Source organism: Serinus canaria, chromosome 23, assembly GCF_022539315.1.
Source record: "Serinus canaria isolate serCan28SL12 chromosome 23, serCan2020, whole genome shotgun sequence".
In the NCBI taxonomy this organism is placed as follows: Eukaryota; Metazoa; Chordata; class Aves; order Passeriformes; family Fringillidae; genus Serinus; species Serinus canaria.
The window spans coordinates 351,599-374,752 of NC_066336.1; positions in this window are offsets into that span (position 1 = coordinate 351,599).

Sequence of the window (23,154 nt, forward strand, 5' to 3'; positions counted from 1 at the left end):
CTAATTGACTTGTCAGGATTGTTTTTCATCTTTAATTAAGGCTCGTGAAGGAAGCAGTAATTACACTTTACTGATAAATAATAAAAATGGGCATCATGCAAATGAAAACCAAGTCCTGCCCTTGGGAAGGGCTCTGGGTGTGTGGGGTGTCCCCGGGGCTCAGCTCTGTGTCCCCAGGGTGTCCTCGAGGGCAGGGTGGGCTCAGACTGCTCTGGAGAGAGCGACAGCAGCTGCTCCCAGCAGGAACCCAGAATTGTGGCTGGTTCAGGCAAAAATGGGAGCAGTTCTGTGGGGACAAGGGTGGTGGCCACTGGATAGGGTGGTTCTCTGAGGCCCAGGAGCTCAGGGGCGTGGGTGGCATCAGTGTCCTTCCTTCATTCCTGGATCTTTTGGAAGAGGCACGGACAGCCCAGAGAGCCAACAGGGCCTCAGAGCCAGGACAGGAGCAGAAGTTCAGGTGCTCACCCTGTGGAGATGTCCTGTGGAGATGTCCTGAGGAGATGTCCTGTGGAGATGTCCTGTGGAGATGTCCTGAGGAGATGTCCTGTGGAGATATCCTGAGGAGATGTCCTGAGGAGATGTCCTGAGGAGATGTCCTGTGGAGATGTCCTGTGGAGATATCCTGTGGAGATGTCCTGAGGAGATGTCCTGAGGAGATGTCCTGAGGAGATGTCCTGAGGAGATGTCCTGAGGAGATGTCCTCCTGTCCCGTCTCGGACTCATCAGCGTGTCCTGGTGAGCAACAGCTGGGAATGGAATGGAATGGGGTGGGATGGGATGGGATGGGATGGGATGGAACCTCTGTCCCTGTTTTGCAGAGCCAGGAGAGCTTGGCATGGGCAGGGCTTGAGGCATTCAGGTCCTGCCTCTGCTCTGCCAGGCCTGGATGGATCAGAGCTGCTTTGCATGTCAATAACCAACCCAAATACGTGTCCAGTGCCCAACTCTTGGCTCTTGGCAGTTGCTTGCCAGCTCAACCCCTCTTTTGTGCTGTTATCTGCAGCACACATGCCCGGTAGAGCTGGTAATAATTTCCCTAAGCAAATGTCATGGTATTGTTGGAGGTGACCTGGATATTCTCATTCCATCCACAGGCTCTTTCCTTAATCCTGGCTGACAGACAGCACTGGAAGTGTTGGGGAGTTCAGCTCCAGCCCAGGGGACGTCCAGCAGCTACTACAGAGGTGCAGGTGGGAACCCCTGTCCCATCCCTCTCCACCTGCCCAGAGGGGCTGGTGTTCCCAGAGGATGCTCAGTTTTGTCCTGACTGCCCCCACTGTGGCCATCCTGCCCCTGGAGAGCCCCAAAACCTCTGCAGGACACAGGGAGTGTTGTCAGGAGGGTGCCCAGCCCTCACCCACCCTGGTACGGAGAGCCATGCCCAAGGCTGTCGAAGGAATGGTGGGCAGGGATTCCTCTTCCTCTCTTCCTTCAGGAGAAGCCAGACCCCTCCCAGGGTGGGGGTCCCACCTGGAGCTCCCTTCCCTGTCCCTCCAAGCAGCTCATGGCACTTGAGCCCTCTAATGTTTGGGCTTGTTCCTTTGGATGTGGCATTTTGGAAGCTGCCAAGGGGCAGGCCAGAGGCAGGGCTGAGGGAGGCTGCATTAAACCCTCCTGATTAACCTTGGCAGATTAATTCATTACAACGAAACCAAATTCAATTAATTCCAGCGGCCCTTTTATCACCTGGGATGTCCCTGCAAGGGCAAGAGCTGCCGTGGTTCAGGCTCATCCTCACCCCCGATCCTGCAGAGCCCTGCGGAGCTGCCCATGCCTGCCTGGATGGAACGGGACAAACCCAGCCCATGCCTGCCTGGATGGAACGGGACAAACCCAGCCCATGCCGGCCCGGATGGAACGGGACAAACCCAGCCCAGCCGGCCCCGGGGCTGGAACGGGACAAACCCAGCCCAGCCTGCCTGGATGGAACGGGACAGACCCAGCCCAGCCAACCCTGGGGCTGGAACGGGACAAACCCAGCCCATGCCTGCCTGGATGGAACGGGACAAACCCAGCCCAGCCTGCCTGGATGGAACGGGACAAACCCAGCCCAGCTGGCCCTGGGATGGAACGGGACAAACCAGCCCATGCCTGCCTGGATGGAACGGGACAAACCCAGCCCAGCTGGCCCTGAGGCTGGAACGGGACAAACCCAGCCCAGCCTGCCCTGGGGCTGGAACGGGACAAACCCAGCCCAGCCTGCCTGGATGGAACGGGACAAACCCAGCCCAGCCTGCCCTGGGGCTGGAACGGGACAGACCCAGCCCAGCTGGCCTGGATGGAACGGGACAATCCAGCCCAGCTGCCCGGGGCTGGAACGGGACAAACCCAGCCCAGCCTGCCTGGCTGGAACGGGACAAACCCAGCCCAGCCTGCCCTGGGGCTGGAACGGGACAGACCCAGCCCAGCTGGCCCTGAGGCTGGAACGGGACAAACCCAGCCCAGCCTGCCCTGGGGCTGGAACGGGACAGACCCAGCCCAGCTGGCCCTGGGGCTGGAACGGGACAAACCCAGCCCAGCCTGCCTGGATGGAACGGGACAAACCCAGCCCAGCCTGGCCCTGGGGCTGGAACGGGACAGACCCAGCCCAGCTGGCCCTGAGGCTGGAACGGGACAAACCCAGCCCAGCCTGCCTGGATGGAACGGGACAAACCCAGCCCAGCTGGCCCTGGGGCTGGAACGGGACAGACCCTGCCCAGCTGTGCCCCATGCCTGTCCCTCTGTGCTGGGTTTGTTTTTGGGCACCAGCCTGGGCAGGGCTGGCTGGGTGGGCTGACCCCGTTCCCATGGGCAGCCCTGGGGCTCTGCATCCACAGGGGCACGGGGAGCAGAGCCTGCAGAGTTCCATGCAGGGATGTGCCCATCTCCCCAAACCCCCATCCTGTGGCACAGACCCTGCACTCTCCAGAGATTTTCCACCTCTCCAATGCTCCGAGTCCTGGAGGAGAATTTGTTTAAGCAGCTTTAACTGGGCTGTAATCTCTATGCTGCTCATGTCACCTCTAAATGTTCCATCCAAAGGCTCAAAGGGAAGAATTTGTATTTTGAAATAAATATTTCCTCACGGTGTGCAAAATATCTAATCATGTATTTATCCTTAAGTACTTCCAAAAGTCAACATAATTATTCCAGTCCCATTAAGTTTAATTTGCAGTAAATTATGCATTTAGCTTTAAGTTGAGGTTGTTGGTTAGAGTCAAGATAAAGCTCTTGCTATTTATAAAGCAGTATTTGAGCACGGATACAAACCACAAATGCTTGGACAAGAAAATCCTGCTCTGGAAGTTTGGGGAGAATTTCAAATAGGGAGGTTAACAAAAATATCTGTAGAGTGTCTGATCACAGATGTGTGAGCACACTCAGTCAACTAAAATGAACTCCAAACCAGCTCCTGGAGGGCTGGGCTGCCAAAACAATTTTCCTCTAGCTAAAAAATTTGATTTTTTTTTCCCCAGGACATAGTTTGGAAAAACAAATTAATCCTTTAACTTTCTTCGGTGAGTCATGTCTTGGGTTCACAGGACAGGGAAGGTGTTCCTGCTGGGAGAGGTGGAACAGCTTTAACCTGTGATTTACCCGTGGTTGTAGGTGTCTCTGCAGATTAACAGCAGCAGAGCCCTGAAATGTAGAAACTTTTCCAGAATCATTTCACAGCACATTTCACACCTTGATTTGGTTTGGGTTTGGTTTGTACTTTTTTTCCCTTCTTTTTTATTTTATTTGAACTTTTTTAAAGGAGGACATATTTTGCCCTGTCAGAATTTTCTCCTGACTTGCCACTAGAGACCAAACTCTTCTGGGCATCTCTTCAAGCACCCTTCCTGAGCCAGCCTCTGGGTCCTGCCTCTGCAGCTGTCATGGGGATCTCCTGCCCAAGCTCCAGAGATGCTGCCTGAGCCCAGAGCAAATGGGGACTCTGGGAATGTGCAGGGTCATGGGCCCTTCCAGGGATGTGGTTTAGGGGTGGATTTGGCAGTGCCAGGTTCATGGTTGGACTCAATGATCTTAGAATCCTAAATCATGGAATGGTTTGGTTGGAAGGACCGTAAAGCCCAGTGCCACCCCTGCCATGGCAGGGAACACCTCCCACTGTGCCAGGTGCTCCCAGCCCCATCGTCCAGCCTGGCCCTGGGCACTGCCAGGGGTGCAGGGGCAGCCCCAGCTGCTCTGGGCACCTGTTCTCCCTTTCCTTACAGGTCTTTTCCAGCCTGAGTGACGCTGTGGTTCCATGGCTGAGGTTCCCAGCTCCCAGGGCTGTTTGCAGGCACAGCCCAGCCCCTGCCCAGGGGGCTGCTCCAAAGGCTCAAAGGGAAGAATTTGTATTTTGAAATAAATATTTCCTCACGGTGTGCAAAATATCTAATCATGTATTTATCCTTAAGTACTTCCAAAAGTCAACATAATTATTCCAGTCCCATTAAGTTTAATTTGCAGTAAATTATGCATTTAGCTTTAAGTTGAGGTTGTTGGTTAGAGTCAAGATAAAGCTCTTGCTATTTATAAAGCAGTATTTGAGCACGGATACAAACCACAAATGCTTGGACAAGAAAATCCTGCTCTGGAAGTTTGGGGAGAATTTCAAATAGGGAGGTTAACAAAAATATCTGTAGAGTGTCTGATCACAGATGTGTGAGCACACTCAGTCAACTAAAATGAACTCCAAACCAGCTCCTGGAGGGCTGGGCTGCCAAAACAATTTTCCTCTAGCTAAAAAATTTGATTTTTTTTTTCCCTAGGACATAGTTTGGAAAAACAAATTAATCCTTTAACTTTCTTCGGTGAGTCATGTCTTTGGGTTCACAGGACAGGGAAGGTGTTCCTGCTGGGAGAGGTGGAACAGCTTTAACCTGTGATTTACCCGTGGTTGTAGGTGTCTCTGCAGATTAACAGCAGCAGAGCCCTGAAATGTAGAAACTTTTCCAGAATCATTTCACAGCACATTTCACACCTTGATTTGGTTTGGGTTTGGTTTGTACTTTTTTTTCCCTTCTTTTTTATTTTATTTGAACTTTTTTAAAGGAGGACATATTTTGCCCTGTCAGAATTTTCTCCTGACTTGCCACTAGAGACCAAACTCTTCTGGGCATCTCTTCAAGCACCCTTCCTGAGCCAGCCTCTGGGTCCTGCCTCTGCAGCTGTCATGGGGATCTCCTGCCCAAGCTCCAGAGATGCTGCCTGAGCCCAGAGCAAATGGGGACTCTGGGAATGTGCAGGGTCATGGGCCCTTCCAGGGATGTGGTTCAGGGGTGGATTTGGCAGTGCCAGGTTCATGGTTGGACTCAATGATCTTAGAATCCTAAATCATGGAATGGTTTGGTTGGAAGGACCGTAAAGCCCAGTGCCACCCCTGCCATGGCAGGGACACCTCCCACTGTGCCAGGTGCTCCCAGCCCCATCGTCCAGCCTGGCCCTGGGCACTGCCAGGGGTGCAGGGGCAGCCCCAGCTGCTCTGGGCACCTGTTCTCCCTTTCCTTACAGGTCTTTTCCAGCCTGAGTGACGCTGTGGTTCCATGGCTGAGGTTCCCAGCTCCCCAGGGCTGTTTGCAGGCACAGCCCAGCCCCTGCCCCAGGGGGCTGCAGGGAACCAGGGCCAGGAGGAGGCTGGGAAGCCAAGAGGAAATGCTGCACCCAAGGCCATGAAACATCCAGGAGTTCCACAGCGAGGGGCTGCAGTGATCTCCAGACTGGGGCAAGGCCAAGGTATGAACTTCTCACCAAATCATGCTCCCCGTTTTGCTTTCTCTTTCCTGGGAACTCTCAGAGGCCGTTAAAGGAAGCAGGAGATGTTTGCAAGGTTAAGAGACTCGGTGTCTCAGCTCACCAGAAGGTCTGCAGTAATTTACAGCTGCAGGCAGCCAGTGCTCTTCATGGGGGGAAGGGAAATGCAATTTAAGAAAACACAAATAAATAAGAAGCCGCAGCAGCCAACACTCTCTGATTTAATCCCAGCCCACGAGAAAGATTTATTCTGTTATCTGACAGTTTGATCACTCCAGGAATCCCATAGGTCAGCCCATATCTACTGTTATTATCTCTGGGCTGTTTCCACCAGGATGCACAGGGAAGATTTGTTAAAGAAATGAAGCGAGAAGGGCATTGAGAGGAGTGTGATGGATGGACCCCCAGGGACCCCTGTCCTGGAGGGAGCTCCAGATGTGCTCCATGGCCTGGGTGGGCTGGGGATGGACGGGACCCCCTGGGCTCCCTCAGAACTTCAGAGCCAGAGATCCCAGTTGGTCATCCCAGAGGTTGCTGTGTGGAGTTGCTCTGGGAGGAATTGGAGGATCTTTCCATTGGGAAAAGCCTTGTGGGACACCAGTGCCAAGGGCCTGGAATTCCTGGGAGCCATGCAGGTGCTGGCAGGAGGGTTTGCTGCTCTCAATGTCCCTTGCCTTGATGCCAGAAAAGGCTCAGTGGGAAGAATCCCTTTAAAACCCCAGGGAATAAAATGTGCAGGCTGGAAGCTTGGGGGGCACCTGCCCCCTGATTCCCACCCTGTGGCTCTCCCTTTCACCCTTCCCAAACCCTCTGTCCCTTCTCTTCCACCTGTCTGGGAGGAGCCACCAAAAACACCCTCTGTGGCACTTCTTTGCCCATTTGGATTCTTTTCTGCAAATTAACCCTTCCTCAGCTCTTCCCCCCTTCTTCCCTCACTAATAATTTCCCACGGCAGCATGTGCCTTTTGCTGTCTTGGCTGCCTGGGAATGGCACCAAAAAGCCACGGGAAGCTCTCCCACGCAGTCAGGCACGTAGCCACAGAGACATATGCAGGGGGAATTGCAGTCTGTTCCTGCAGACAGCCAGAGTGCAGAGACACTAACACACACAAATAAACAGGTTCACACCCCCCGTGCACCTGAAACGCGTCCACACAGGCAGATGCTCTAGTGGGCCTGGCTGGAATCACTCAGAGTCACAACAATGTAGGTGGAAGTACAGAATTCCCCCTTCCCTGCTCCCACAGCAAGAGAAAATGCAAGGCTGGGACAAAAATACCTGGAATTCCCTGCATTGGCTGCCCTGGTGCCAGACCATTTGGCAAAGGTCCCTCTTGGTTTGAGTTTCTCTGGCTGAAATAAAATCTTGCCAAGCTCCAGAAGCTGAGGTTGTTTGCAAACCTGTCCTTGCCCAATTTCGTGCCTTTCACAGGCTTTTTCATTTGGAGAAAGACTGGCCTAAGGCTGCACAAGGTGGGCAGGAAACTGCTGGCCCAGGAGAAGGTGTGGGATGGGTAGATGGAAGCCTAATTAGTGGAGTTGCTTTAATTGAGCACAGGAAGGGGTTGGAGATTGCATTTTTGGTGGGGAAATGTTGTTTTCCTTTTGATCCAAGGTTTCTCCAGCATTACCTAAATCCTGCTGATAGCCTGGCTGAGCTCTGGGCCTTATGCCAAGAGGGAAGGTGTTTGACTTGGCTCCAAAAGGAGAGATTTTGCATGGAAAAGCGAGCCAGGGTCTTTCCCTTGGGATGATACCCAGGGGTGGGAGCAGAGGGGTTTGGCCACTGCTCACCTGGGAGCTGGGCTTTGCTTCAGCTGTGGGTGCTGTGGGACCCCAAAATGCCAAGGTTTCATAGGGAAAAGAGAAAATATTCTGAATGTGCCTACGAAGGATGGAGCAAGGCTCGGAAAGATCAGGCCGGTGCTTTTAATTTTTATTTTTTCATTCTGTAATTCTAAACGTGTCCCCTGAGGAGCTCCCAGAGCTCTGTGTTGACATTGGCTCTTGGGGCGAGAGAGATGTTTGGGTCAGACCTCAAAGCATTTTTTAATCAAAATAAAAAGTAGCATCAAAAGGGGAATAACACAACCCTGTGAGTGTTGAAACCTGATGTTTCCTGGTGCTTTCCCCACCTCACAAACCCAAACAGGTTTTGCAGAACATGGAGTGCATTTCCAAGGCAGCTCTGTGGGCTGACCGCAATGCCTGTGCACAGATCCTTCCTGAGCCCAGCGTTTCCCACCCTGTGCCAGGGCTGGGCTGCTCCTGCCGCAGCTCAGGGAGGGGCTGGAGCCACCCTCAGGGGGAGCTGGCACAGCTGGGGCTGCAGAAATCGCTGAGGAGGGCAGGGCTTGGCTTGGCACTGCTGGCTTCATGGTTGGACTTGATGACATTAAAGACCTTTCCTGCCAAAATCCTTCCGTGCTCCTCCCCCCTGGGCTGGAGAAGCCGTGCTGGCTCTGCCTCACCTCCTTCTTGTTTGCACCCAGGGGTGCTGGCTGTGCCAAGCTCTGCTGCAACTGCCCTGCCTCTGGCTCTGCTTCTGCCTCTGCCTCTGGCTCTGGCTCTGCCTCTGCTTCTGCCTCTGCCTCTGGCTCTGCCTCTGCCTCTGGCTCTGCCTCTGCTTCTGCCTCTGGCTCTGGCTCTGCTCTGCCTCTGCCTCTGGCTCTGCTCTGCTCTGCCTCTGCTTCTGCTTCTGGCTCTGCCTCTGCCTCTGGCTGTGGCTCTGGCTGTGGCTGTGGCAGGGTAGGGGCAGGGCAGGGCAGGGGCAGGGCAGGGGCAGGGCTGGGGCAGGGCAGGGGCAGGGCTGGGGCAGGGCAGGGCAGGGATGGGCAGGGCAGGGCTGGGGCAGGGCTTTGTGTGCTGGCATCGGAACTGAGGCACGGGGGCCATGACAGAAGGGCTTAATGAGGGTTTGAAAGAAACATCTTGTAAACTTTAGAGCAAAGGAGCTGCAGTTTGATTTGAACATGTTTGCTTGGCAGGGGCTGCCTGGGCCCCTGCTGCTGCTGCTGCTTTTACTGGTGCTAATTAGGCAGATTTCCATCCTGCCAGTCACAGGCAAGTGGCTCCTCTGGTGAGTCCAAGCAGGGCCAGCATCCCCCAGCCAGTGCTGGAGGGGTTACTGCATTCCCTGCCAGCCCTGGCTGGAGATGGCTCACGGCCTGGGGACAGCTCAGATGGCAGCTGGGCCTCCTGGGATGGTGACACAGGAATCCTGGCTGGGTGCCTGCCAGGAGAAAGCGCTGAGGGTGCTGATGGACGATGCTGCCAAACCCCTGGGACCACCCCCCAGGCAGCCAGAGGACCCTGCCTTGCCCAGAGCCCCCAGGCTGTGGGGTGCTGGCAGCTCTTGGAGCTCCACCTCTTGCTGCTCAGTCGGATGTGGTTGGACTCATGTAAACCAGGCATTTAGGGAGCTCCTCGCACGTGTGAGCAGGAACTCAGAGTAAATCTGGAATTACTGGCTTTTCCCAGTAAGGCAGGGAAGATGAAGGCTGCAGGAGAGTGACTGCTGGCTTTTGGGCACAGCTTTTGCTCCTCAGGCTGAGCTCCCATTTGCAGGCAGTGTTTTTCCAGTCTCAGCAGCTGCTTCATTCCCTCCTGGATCCCTTGCCCGCTCAGCTGTCACAGCTCCCATCCCGTCACGTTTGGGGACAGTCGGGCTGGGTGGGAGCTGCTCCCTGGGCTGCAGCTCGCTCTCAGCTCCTTCAGAAACGCCCTTTGCAGCGGGAAGGATGCCCCAGAGGGGAGCACAAAGAGCTTGAGCCTGCCTGGCCTCGAGGGCTGGTTCCTGCATGGTCTGGGGGAGCCCCGAGCCCGGCACAGTCCCATCGCCCTCCCAGAGAACCGCAGGGCAGCTCCTCTGCCTGGCAGCTCTCTTCCCACTGAGAGCACTTAATTACCTTTAATTACCCCTGACTTGTCTTTAAGTGTGCCCCAATAACGCGTCCTGATTAGGGAAAGAGCAGCCTATTCTGCCATGGCTGCACCACCCTGAACTTTCCTTCCCTGGGTTCAGTTTTCAGGCGGAATTGGGTGGGTGTGTGTCTGTGCTGGCAGCCCGTGGTCACTGGGAGCATCCCTGAGTGCAGGCACAGCTTCAGCAGCTTGGGGGCTGCTACTCCAGAGACTGGGGAGGAGATGGAGATGGATTATCCAACGTTCTGCAGCCGGCTGGGACAGCTGTCATGGGACCTGTCACTCCTGAGCTCCATCCTGCCCAGACCCCCTCTGGATCCTTCTGCCCTCTCTGTCACTCCTCTGGTTTTTCTCTCTGTACATTGATATAACGGGGTGAAATTAAACTGCATCTGGAAGGAAAAAAAATCCTATTGGCAAAATCTGGGACCACGGAATAATCTTCCAGGGGAAATGGTGGGAGCTTTATTACTTCAGTCATTTACAGCTGGGCTGGGCAGAAACACTAGGAAAGAAAATACTGGGGGAAATGCTGTAGATGCAGAGTGCCTGGGGATAAGAGGGCTCTTGTTATCAGGGAGATGTCTGACCTTGTGTATCCTGGGATGCCAGGGCATGCTCAGAGCTGGGAAATCCACTGTTAACAACGAGGGGCTGGTCTGTGCTAAGGAGGTGAGATTTCTCATACCCCCACAGTGTTTAAAGGAATCCCAGCTGCCTGGGTCTGCCAGCTCACCTGTGGGCTGCCCGGCCCGGTATCCAGCCTTTATTTTTATGGAAAATGCACAGTTAGGAATTGAAGGCTGATTTTAGCTGCTGACATTTATTGCTGATATAAAATACGATCTCTCCTCCCCTCGAGCCGTGCAAACACAGCTCCTGCAGGGCTCCCTTCGGGGGGCTGGGCTGGCAGAGCTGGATGTGGCAGGGCTGGACCCTTTAGTTCTGTGCTGCTGTTAGGGGAGATCAGAGAGGAGTTCTTGCTCCCAGAGCTACTCCAGTGCTGGCCACTTCCATCCCGCAGGAATGAATCCCTCCTGCAAGCTCAGGGCTGGCACAGGGGCTGCTCCCTCCCCAAATGCTTTGGGATTTTCCATGCACAGGCAGTCACAGGCAAACAAACCCTCACAGCTCCTCAGCAGAGCCCTCCTCTTGGTTTGGTTGGCTCAAGGCAGCACAGGAGGGATTCAGGCCACCTGAGGAATCTCCTGCTGGATCCTGCAGGAAATATGATTACACTGTGAAAAGGTATTGGCTGGGGAGTCTTTCCCAGGAGCTTTGGTGAGATGGCCAAAGGAGGGCAAACATCTCCTTCAGCCTCTCCTTTTGATTTTTTTGGGTGATTCTGTACAGGGCAGCCCCAAGCAGCCCCATTTCCCTCCAGATTCTCCGTGCAGAGGGCAGGGACTGGGACTGGGACTGGGACGGGGACTGGGACTGGGACTGGGGACTGGGACTGGGACTGGGACTGACTCCTCTCTGCTCCTCCCAGAGCGGCTGGAAAGGCAACGGATGCTCTTGAGTGGAGGAAACCAGAGAAAATAATTGGAAATATTCCTGTGCCACAAATGTTTTATTTTGAGGAGCAGCAATAACCTGGCAGCCCCAAATGAAATATTGAATTTTAAGAGAGATGAAACACGTACAAATGAAAAATGTCTCTGATCATAAAGAAAGCATTTGCTAAAATTAAAATGGAATGCATTACTGTACAGGCTGGAGACAGAAATGTCAGCAGAGCTGTGGAAGGGGAGGCTGACTCCTTAAGTGACCAGATGCAGCTATTGTTTTCTTTCCACTAATGTCAGTGGCAGTATTAGAGAAAAACAAAAAAACCATATCAAATTGTCTGACAACAGTTTAGAAGTGAATTAATTCCAGTCCTTGCAGAGATCTCCTTAACTTCTGTCTCCGCAGGAATGGAGATGGAACACACTCCCATCCACAGAAAAAAGAGGTGGGCAAAGAGGAATTAATTTTGCTGAGCAGAAATAATGTAGACAATGCCACAATAATCATTGAAAGGACAAGTGAGATTGGTCTGGCCCTTGCAGCAATCAATAGGGCTCATTAGCCAGTTGAACTGGCATTTGATGGGAATGGCTCAGGATTGCACTGGATACATCTGTGTTTCACAGCACCAGGCACAGCCAGGGCTGTACTGACATCAGGGCACCGTGTCTGCAGGGAGTTTGGCAGGTTTGTGCTCAGGGAAGAGTCTCCTGGCTGCTCCTGGGGTAGATGGAGGGGCAAAGGAACGGCTGGGGGAAGCAGCAGAGCTTGCAGCATCTCCTTATTACAGACAGGGATGAACAGCTCAGGAAGGGCTTTCCCAGCTCAGGAAGTGTTTTCCCAGCTCAGGAAGGTCTTTCCCAGCTCAGGAAGGGCTTTCCCAGCTCAGGAAGGGCTTTCCCAGCTCAGGAGGGGCTTTCCCAGCTCAGGAAGGGCTTTCCCAGCTTCCCAGGAGCCAGGTGTAATAAAGCCCTGGCTGGGCCTCCCCCCTGCACTTTCCGTCGGTCACGAGGGAGTTAATTCCCATTTACCTGAAGCAGGAAAGAACACAGAGGTAAAAAAATCTTAGTGATTTCAGTTGATTAAGCCAAAGCCTACTGGGTCTGCTCTTTTCAGATTTATTTATTTATTTATTTATTTATTTATTTATTTATTTATTTATTTATCTATTTTACATTTTTGTAAATGAGTCTTCCAGGGTCTTTGAGTGCTTCCCATGGGGAGTGGCAATCACAATCCACTGCCTTGCCTCTCCCCACGCTGCCTCTCCACAGGAGCTCAAGAAATCTTAACATCCCATCAAAACCTAATTACATTCTGACACAGCAACCGGGGGCCTCAAGAGCTGGGGGGAGAGAGCAGCTGACATAATGGCTTTAAAATTGCATGGAACATGCAGAATATTTGGTACTGTGAAGTGCCAGTGGTTCACAGCAGCAGAGGGAGAAAGGAAAAAGGTAATGGGAAAGGAGTTAGAATGGGATTTGTACTGGAAACGCATTCCAAGCCCTGGGTCTGATCCTGTGCTTTGTTGTTGTTTTCAAACATTGCAGGTCTTCTTGTGAAGGAGAAGTTCCCAACCTTCCCCTTCCTGGGTCTTGTTCCCTCCGTGGCATCAAGGCACCTGTGCAGCAAAAGGGTGGTTGTCTTCTGGCCCTTTTGGAACTCCCTGAGGTTCCGGTGAACAGAGACAATCCCTGTCCCATCTGCAGCCCAGGAGAGAGGGCAGAGCTGAGGGCACAGGGGAGAGAAGTCTGGGAGCAACTGGGCAAAGGATCCAGCCAGGGCTGCTCCCTGCAAAGCTGAAAATGGGAAAGGGCTGGAAGGGACTTCCTGGGAAGTGCTTGTGTGTGGTCATGCCCTGCCTGTGCCCTTCCAGGGCACCTGCTGCTGGCTGCTCATGGGGACAGGACACTGCTGAGACCAGGTGGAAACAGCCTGCAGCTGGAGCTGATGGAAACGCTCACCTGGAGAAGAGAAGGATCCAGGCAGACCTTAGACCCATTCCAGTGTCTAAAGTGCTCCAAAAGCTGGAGACAGATTTTGGAAAAGGGTCTGGAGGGATAGGACAAGGGGGAACTGGCTGTGGGGCAATGGGGCTGCAGTGCCCCCCTCCCCACCCCCATCCTGAGGAAGCTGCTCTTTCCCAAATTCCACTGACCAGCTGCCTCCACACCAATGTAATTCTTTCTTAAGATTATTGGCTGTGCTCAGGAGCATGGCAGGAGTGTTGTGGCTGACCAGGCAGCAAATTATCCGGAATTTCATTATCCAATAATTGATATGATGCCTATGTATTTTAGCAAGACACTTTCTTTAACAGAAGATGCCCTCTGTCCACTGACTATTTACACTGCTGGGCTCCCAGGGGCCTCATGGGATGTCTCCCTTTTTAGTGACCTTCACAGAAGAGAGAAGAGTGATCTTTGTTTCCCTCGATTTTTGTCTTGAATTTTTTTCCCTTTTGCTTTTCAGTGATTTATTCCTCTGGATTTAAAGCAGTACAAGCTTAAAATTCCCTGTGTATATTGGTGGAAATCAGGATTCACTCCCCAGGTGTGGCCAAAAGCTTCGGGGCAGCCCCAGGGAGATGCCAGGGTGGCTCTGTCCCTTGGGTTTGGTGGCCCCAGGGCAGCAGGGCAGAGCATGGCACCAGCACATGGCTGTGAATTCCAGCCAGGAATGTCACACTCTTCAGCTCCTCCTGCAGAGGCCTTTGGAGATGCTGTCCCATGTCCTCAGGCATGGTGGCATTGCCCCTTTGCCACCTGTCCCTTGCTCCCTCATGGAACCAGATCAGTGCAAGGCACAGCAGGGACTCACCTGCCTTGTCCTGTGAGGAGGGTGGCACATGGCAGGTTCTGGTGAGGACAGAGGTGCTCCGGAGTGACCTGGATGTTGTCCCTAGGTCTCTGAAGCTCTCTGCCAGCCCGCTGGCCCCTTTTGCAGTTCTCTGTCCTCCTGTGGGGACAGGGACAGTGGCAGAGCGACCTGCTGGCTCCTCAGGATGCTGGAGACTGAGCCTCTTTGAGGTTTTTCCTGGGTGAGGAAAACAAAGGCTCATTAAATCCATCGAGGAGCTCTGGTGACATCAGTGATGTGACTCACAGAACCCAGGGAGAGCAGCACCCAGGAGGGCAGGTCGGTGCTTTGTGCTGCTGGGATGGGGCAGCAGGGAGGGGGCACCTGAAGCCTGTGTGGGTGTCTGGGGGTGGGAGCTGTGCCCTTTCCCCTCGGTGCTCTGCTCCCACCCACATGTCCCAGGACAAAGCCCTGCTGCGGGTGCAGGAGCTGCTGGGGGACCCCTGGCACTTCCCACCCCAGGGCTGGGAGCCCATCTTGACCCTGTGGTGTTGGCACTGTCACCACAGCAAGCTTGGGTCCATCTCCAGGTGCCCAAACTTCCCAGCTGTGGTGGAGCCTCTCCTCCTGGGCTCAGCAGGGACAACACTCCAGCTCTGGGTGCTGGCAGTATCTCCTTCCCTCCCAGAGCAAAATGGCCATTCCAGGCTGGAGAGAACTTCTGGCCAGGAAAGGCTGTGGATTTACAACCCTCAGGCCCCACGGTCAGTGTGACCCAAGCTCTCGGTGCCCTCTGTGCTGCCTGACCCACAGTGGGTCATTTATAGGCCAGAGTTAAACTTCTGCTGGTTTCCCAGCACAGAGGAACCAACTTTGCCCAAGCTTGCTTGGGAATGAATCAGCTGTCACCAACGGAGGGCAAAGCCTCTGTGGGGTGACAGCCAGGGCCAAGCTGTCCCCCCTCCCATCCTCCTCCTGAAGGCTTTGCAGAGCAGGATGAGTTGAGCATCACCATTTCCCAGTGCTCGAGGGCTCAGTGAAAGCCTCTCCTGGCGAGATAAGGATGCTCCAAAGCCCCACATCAGCCGTGCCATGCCAGCTGGCACAGGGCACGCTGAGGGCTGGCTGGGAGCAGTCCTGCCTGTCCCTCCCTGCCGAGCCTCCTCTCGTCCCAGAAGGACCCTCCAGTCCCCAGGAGGACCATGCCCTCGAGGGATGATTCATCCCAGCCCGGTTCACAGCAGGATTCATCTCCCTGCTCTGAGCACTCACTTCCTTTTAATTAGAGCTGAGAGGAGCGAGGGTGTTCTGAGGGAAGGAGGAAGAGTGAGGTTTGACTCATGGTCTCTGTCTCACAGGAGGATGTGGGGGAGTCAGGGCTGGGGAGGTTTTTGTCCAGGTCTGGTCTGATCTCGTTTGCTGTTTTAGCCTGTTTGAAGGACACAATGTCCTCTAGAGCCCAAATCAAAGGATGCTGCAGTGAGGTGTTGTGTTTCCTGGGCACTGACTGTGCCAGCACTGCTGCCCAGGGCTCAGGGCAGTGCCCACACTGAGCCCCTCTGCCCTGTCCCCAGGGGTGCCCAGTGCTGGTCCCTGCCTGGTGTTTGCTGAGCACATAAAATATGAATTATGGCTCAGCCCACTCCTACTTTTCCAGTAGAGGGAACTGCACCCAGTAAAGGGGGAATGGGGATTTGGGGTGAGAAATAATTAGGGTCTGTATTCACTGGTCTCACAGGCTCAGTCACTGGCTCTGCTCTGTGTCACTCTGCTCTGCTGCACCACTCACTGCTTTTAATTGCCATCAGCAAAAGGACAGGGTTCAACAAAAGCCTAAGTCCAGAAACACATCCACCTACAGTTCTCTTGGGCAGCTGGAGAAGCCTTTGATGTCCCTGATGGACATCTGGCTGCCCTGGCTCCCAGTCTGGGGGCCACACTGTCAAATCCTTTCTGTCCCCAGCATTTCCCAGCACACGGAGTGGCTGGGCAGGATGGTTTGGGCTGGAAGGGACAAATAAATGTTATTTATCCCAGCCCCCTGCAGTGAGAAGGATCATCTTGGACTAGATCAGCTTGTTGAAGGTCCATGGCACAGCCAGGAACTTGAACTTGAGTTTGGATTTCCCCAGACACCAGGCCAGGAGGATGATGGGCAGGAAAAGCTGCTTTGTAACAGAAATGAGACATCCTGGAGCACAGGGCTGCCCATCCTAACGAGAGTGAGACTGAGGCTGTGAACCCCTGGATGTGTCCTGATCTCTGCAGAACCTCAGGATGATCCCTTTGTGTGCTGTGGGTGGGCTCTGCCCCTGCAGCAGCGCAGCTGGAGCCGGCCCAGCCCTGACTCCATGAACACATCTGTGGGATGGATGAACCCCGAGGTGTGAGGAGCTCCTGCACGGGAGGGAATGGGCTCCTCATTGCCCAGAGCATTCCTGCAGCTCCTGCAGCTCCTGCAGCTCCTGCAGCTCCTGCAGCTCCTGCAGCACGGGCAGGAGGGGACGAGAGCACCCAAGGAGGATTTCAAGAGGTGAAGAGGAAATCTTTGAGGATTTCAGCTTGTCCTAGGGTGACATTATGATGCTTGTATCCCCACCGATGTGTTCTGTTTATGCTGGATATTATGGTCTGTGCCTTCACGACTGGCTCTGAAGGGAGAATGTTTTGGTTTGGTTTTGTTATCAGCTGCTCCCCCACGGCTGGCAGGACACACAGACAGGGCAGTACAGGGTGCAGCTCCTGCTTCTTGCTTTGCCCTTACTCTTGCTCCTGCTTTGCTCCTGCTTTTTGCTCCTGCTCATCAGTCAGTTTAGCTAAACAGTCTGAATTTTCCCTGGATTGTTTTTCCTTTCCCTTTTTTGGACCCACTCGAGCCTGCTCCAGACTGGGCCCTGGCAAACACCCAGAGTTGGCACCTTGTGGCTGCAGCAGCTGCCCCAGCGCCGGAGGGACTGATCACAGAGCCACCACCCCAGAGAGACTTTCTGACTTTGTCACCTTTGTCAGAGCGGTGACAGAGCGGTGTCACCTGGAATTGTTCATTCTGTGTGCTGGGGGTGCTGTGCCTGTTAAACAAACAGGTTCTGTCCTCTTCTCTCTGGGGAATCCTTCCCAAACTAAATGGGATCAGGGGCCGTGTGGGTTCGCTTTCTGGAGGGGCCCCTTTGCCCTAAACCAGGACACAGCTGCACTGGAAGCTCCTTCCTGCTTGCTTGGGTACTTTTCTGAGGCTCCATGGAAGCAGAACTGCTCTGCATTTGTGTTCCCTCGCCGGGAGATCCCTCTTGCTGTGGTGGGAGAGGGTTTGATGAGAGGGTTTTGGCAGCAAGGGAAGATCCTGATTTTTGCAGATTTTTTCAGAAATGAAGTTTATGAAATGTTGTCTTTCATTGGGAAATTAATCTGTAAACAGATAGGGGGTGACAGGAATTCAGCTAGATCCAGATGCAGGCTGTGATGCGGGGAAAGCAGATGCTAAACCAAAGAAATGACCAAAGAAGTCAGCATCCTCACCAGGGCAGGACTGGAAACAGGGATATGAGGTTTGCACTTTGGCAATCAGAGGAGAATCAGACCTCCAGATTTTTAGGGGTTTTGTGGTCACAACAGTCTGGTTGGCCTGCTCAACACAGGCTGATTTCCACTAGAGGGTGAAGAGGAGAACTGGAAGCAATTCCAAGCCATTCCCTCCCTCCAGCTTACACATTGCAAATTACTGGCAATCAGCACAGGAAAGTTTTGCAGCAGAATTGATGATATTCTGAGGCTTCAAAGGTGATTTGGAGAGAGCTGGAAATTGCTTATGATCTCATGATGTCAGGTGTCTCATTTATAATAAATAAACAGAGGGAATGCACCCCAGACAATTGCTGTCAGGTACTGGGAGTCATCAGCCAAAGAGCTCCCTCGGAATTTGGTATTTCAGGTCATCTGGGTTTAACTTATTGGAAACTGCAGGCAGATAAATATCAAGGACTTTCTGAGTCAGAGCTGTGGTATTCTGGAGACATTCAGTTGTTCACGCGGGGTTTGGGTCAGTGTGTAAATGAATAAATGAAGTGCAGAACCAAGCAAAAGCCAGCTGAAAAATTTCCCATGAAATTAAAAAGCAAACCTTGGGTTGTTTTCTTCTCCCTTCCCATGAATATCAGAGGCAGGGCTGCACTGGTGAGCCTGGCAGTGCATTCAGAGTTCCTGGGAAGGGCAGGGCTCATTTGCAGCAGATGAAATGGAGAAATCCCACTTTGTCCCGTGGTCCTGCAGGCTGGAGATGAGACACGGTGGCAGAAATGCAGTTGGGGGTGCCAGTGTGACACCCAGCAATTTCCCACTGCATCCCAGCAGTTCCAGCCTCCTCCAGGTCACTTGTGAATACAATCTTCGCGGTGGAAAACCCGGTTTGCAGATCTCTGCTCGTGTAAGGAGAGGGCAAACGGGAGCATCCAGCCTCTCTGTGCTTGCTCTGGTCGGGATGGCTCAAACCTGGAGCCCAAACCCTGGTGCTGGAAGGCCCAGGGCCTCTGAACCCAGCTCCTGCTGGCTCCAGGGCCACTGTCGTCAGCATGACATCCTTGGCAGAGAATCTGCTCCCCAGAATTATTCCAAGCGATTGTTTAGTGAATAATTCTGAATAATGAAAATGTAGAGGGGAGGAATGGGGAAGTTGTTTGCTGTCGATTCACAAAAGAGGAGAAATGGAGGAATTTATCATGTCAATGATTTGCCTATGAATTATTCATTCACTTCACACAATAAAATAAAAATCCCTTTCCCCCCAAGCACCCACCCCCCCCCCCACGCTGAGGCTGCTGGCTTTGTTCAGTGTGTTTTTGATGTGCTGTCGCTGGCTGTGCCCCCCACCAGCCCGTGTGTGTCACCACACATGGCACGAGTGACACTGTCCCACTGCTGAGGGGACATGTGGTTGTCCCCAGGGCCGAGAGGGGCACAGAGCAGCAGTGCTGAGCCAGGAAGGCTGCCAGAGGAGCCAGAAAGCCCTGGAGAGGCTGCTGTGTCCAGCCTGCTGCTGGTCTCCAGTAATGGCAGGAGACTGAGGCAGGAGGGACATCAGAGCCGTGTGTCACTGTCCTGTGTCACTGTCATGTGTCACTGTCCCGTGTCACTATCCCGTGTCACTGTCTGGTGTCACTGTCCTGTGCTGCTGTCCCATGTCAGTGTCCTGTGTCACTGTCCTGTGTCGCTGTCCCGTGTCACTGTCCCGTGTCACTGTCCTGTGTTACTGTCCCATGTCACTGTCCTGTGTCGCTGTCCTGTGTCACTGTCCCCTGTCACTGTCCTGTGTCACTGTCCCGTGTCACTGTCCTGTGTCAGTGTCCTGTGTCACTGTCCCCTGTCACTGTCCCGTGTCACTGTCCTGTGCTGCTGTCCCATGTCAGTGTCCTGTGTCACTGTCCTGTGTCGCTGTCCCGTGTCACTGTCCCATGTCACTGTCCCATGTCACTGTCCCGTGTCACTGTCCTGTGTCACTGTCCTGTGTCAGTGTCGTGTCACTGTCCTGTGTCACTGTCCCATGTCACTGTCCCGTGTCACTGTCCTGTGTCACTGTCCCGTGTCACTGTCCCATGTCGCTGTCCCGTGTCAGTGTCCCGTGTCACTGTCCCGTGTCACTGTCCTGTGTTACTGTCCCATGTTGCTGTCCCCTGTCACTGTCCCTTGTCACTGTCCTGTGTCACTGTCCCGTGTCACTGTCCCTTGTCTCTGTCCCGTGTCAGTGTCCCTGCCCTCCTCTGCACCCACGTGGCAGCAGGGGGGGAATGCTGTTGGAAAAGGGGTGCTGAGGGAGGCAGGGAGGAGAAACACGCTGCCATGGATGGCAGGAGGTGAAGGAGGGTGGGATGGGAAGGACAGAGCTTGGCCTTGGCTGCTGGCTCCGTGCTGGGCTTGTTGGAACAGGGGATCTCCATCCAAGCCTGGGGACAGGCACCTTGGACCTCTGCTCTCTTGGAGAGGAGTTCCAGCACCAGCCCTGATCCACAGCAGTGCTCAGCTGGCCCTTGGCCGTGTCCCTCTGTTCCTCCTTGGAGCTGGGTGAGCTGAGAGCTTGCAGCACCCCAGACTGGAGTGGGGCAGTGAACTGGGAACAGGATAAATGGTCGTGAGGGGCATGAATCCATTTTTTTTATACACTACTACTCAAACTTTGATTCATTCAGCTAAAGGTGCTATTTAATACCCCATGTAAGTTACCAGTGTAAGAAATGTCCACATGAGGGCTTTCAGGGTGTTCACTAAATTGGTTTGAAGCCTCAAGTAGGAAGTGGTGCAATTTAGGGGAAAAGGCAATTTTCTTTCTTTCTCATTTTCTTAAAGTAATAGTGCTAAAATGGAGCCAATCTCTTCTCAGTTTGGGCATCGTTGGACAGAGCTGAGCCCCTCTGGAGCCAGGCTGGGAGAGCTGGGGGTGCTGCCCTGGAGAGGAGAAGGCTCCAGGGAGAGCTGAGAGCCCCTGCAGGGCCTGAAGGGGCTCCAGGAGAGCTGCAGAGGGACTGGGGACAAGGATGGAGGGACAGGAGCCAGGGAATGGCTGCCAGTGCCAGAGGGCAGGGCTGGATGGGATCTTGGCAATTGGGAATTGTTCTCTGGCAGGGTGGGGAGGGGCTGGGCTGGAATTGCCAGAGCAGCTGGGGCTGCCCCTGGATCCCTGGCAGTGCCCAAGGCCAGGCTGGACACTGGGGCTGGGAGCACCTGGCACAGTGGGAGGGGTCCCTGGCACAGGGAGGGGTCCCTGGCACAGGGGGAGGGGTCCCTGGCACAGTGGAAGGGATCCCTGGCACAGGGGGAGGGGTCCCTGGCACAGTGGGAGGGGTCCCTGGCACAGGGGGAGGGGTCCCTGGCATGGCAGGGGTGGCACTGGATGAGGTTTAAGGTTCTTCCAATCCAAACTATTCTATGATCCCAGGATTTGGGGTGATTGTGTATCATGGATTGGGTTCCCTGGGGGGAGTCTTGTGTCCCAGTGATGCACACAGGGTTCAGTAGGGAGAGGGGAGGATAAGGGATAAGAGTCTGAAGGAAGAGCTGATTTTTCTGGAGTCTCCAGTCTCTCCCAGCCCTTTCCACAGCAGTCTGTGCATTCTTTTTATTGGCCCCATTAAAGGCAGTTGTCTGTGCAGGGATTGATTTCGGAGGAGCCCAGAGTTAATTCATCCCCCAAATGAAAGGCTCTGTGTACATAAACCAGCCTGTGTCTCTCCATGCCTCTGGACAGGTGAGCCTGAGTCTCTCAGCCCATTTCCTCTCGGCTCTGGAAGCCCTCACTAGGGCCATCCTTCTCCTGCATGGAGATTCAAGGATGAAACGACAGATGTCTTTCATTAAACATCTCCGGAAGGAGCTGTTCAGCAGCAATATGTATGCAGACACCACCAATATTTCATAAAGCCGTAATAGATGTTATCATAGATCCTCCATCCAATATTTATTGCACCATAATCACTGATCCATTGCACCAGGGCTCTCCCTCCACCTCCCCTGCCTGTCCCCACTCAGCCACGCTCCCAGGTACACGGGGCTGCAGTGAAGTGCAAACCTGGTGCCACAATAAATTCGAAGGAGTTTGAAGTTGTTTGTTACTTTAGGCACTTTCAGGCCTGACGATAATGAAACAAATCTGTTTTCAGGAGGCGTTTTTATGGAAGGGTTTCAAAGTGAGTTGGCTCAGTGTAAATCTCGGGCTTGAGGCCATTAGGAAGCATTTAAGCTGCAGAGGCAGCAGGGCTGTGTCTCCAAGTCTGGGGGTATTGGAAAGCTAAAGCCTAAAATTAGCAACATGGAAAATATGAATCCTTTTGGGAGTCTGGTGCTGGAAGGAGAGACCTGAGTGCAGCTGGAGCTGGACCCTTCCCTCCCTGTCCCCACCAGCATCTGAGTGAGTTCCTGAGCAACTGCTGCTGCCAGGGGAGCTCTGCAGGGAAGGAATTGGGCCTGGAAGGTTTACAGCTGGGATCTTCAAAGGAGCCCAATGGATGGAATTTTGCAGTTATGACGCTCAGGGGTCGGACCCCTGGGTGTGCCAATCCTTTGTGCCCTCCCAACCCAGCAGGCTCAGGCTCATCAGTCACCTCTGCCCTGGTTCTTACCTCGGCCAAACTTCTCAGAAGTATTTGGCTTCATGTCATAGGACAATCCTGATGGATAAAGTGAAGCCATCCAAATTCAGCATGGTGCACATCAAATAAACGGGGTTTGTAATTGGTTTCCAAATGGAGTCTGAAAAGGAGATTCCAGGCAAAGAGCTTTTTTTCTCGTGGAGACCTGAAATGGCTGGTCTTGACCCCATCCTATTTAATGGCCCCAGGAAGGAGCCAGGGGGAGAAAAGAGAAGATGCTGTAAAATCTTCATGGATAAATGTTGGAGTGACACAAAGGAGGAAAAGGGGCTCTCACTGAGCCTTGGGTGGAGTAAAGATAGCATTTGATGTGGCCAAATGTCAGATAATTCATCTCCCTGAGCTGAGGCCTCTGAAAGGTCAGGTAGGGGGGGCACTCCTGGTCCTAGGGTGGGTGGAGGCACCTCCAGAGCAGGAGTCACTCACTGGACCTTAGATAACCCTGGGAGTGGGATGGATTTCTTCCAGGGAAATGCCTGTTCCTGTTTCTCTCTAGTGACACAGCTCACACAACTCCCACATGGCTAAATCTGGGGAAGGATGTCCTCCTGTGGAGCCTGGGAATGCAGAGGATCTTTGCAGGATTGGGTGACTGATGGCCCAAGAAAGCCCTGGGGACAGAAGGTCCCTGATGAGCAACTTGTGATCCACCAGCCAGCTCTGCACAGGAAGGCTGGGATAAACCTGAGCTTGGCTCATGATCCCCAGTTCCAAAAGGGCACAGAAACCTTGGGGAGATTCAAAGAAGAGCTAGAAAAACACTAATGAATAGGAAATGACACCCTCAGGAGGAGAAATCAAGGAGTGTGATGGTTTAATTCAGCAAAGCGAGGGCAGTATCTGGCTGATGGCCTCATTACACCTGCAGGGAGGAGAAACATCCCATCCCAAATCCTCCCATCCTGGCAGGGAGAGGCTGCAGGAGCAGCAGTGCCTGGGGGGCTCTGCCAGCACAGCCCAGCCCGGAGCAGGGCAGTGTTTTTAACAGCAGAGGGGTTTTTGTCCAGTTGTGCTTCTGAATTTCCCATTACTGCGTGTTTTTGAAGAAATTAACTCAAACCCACCC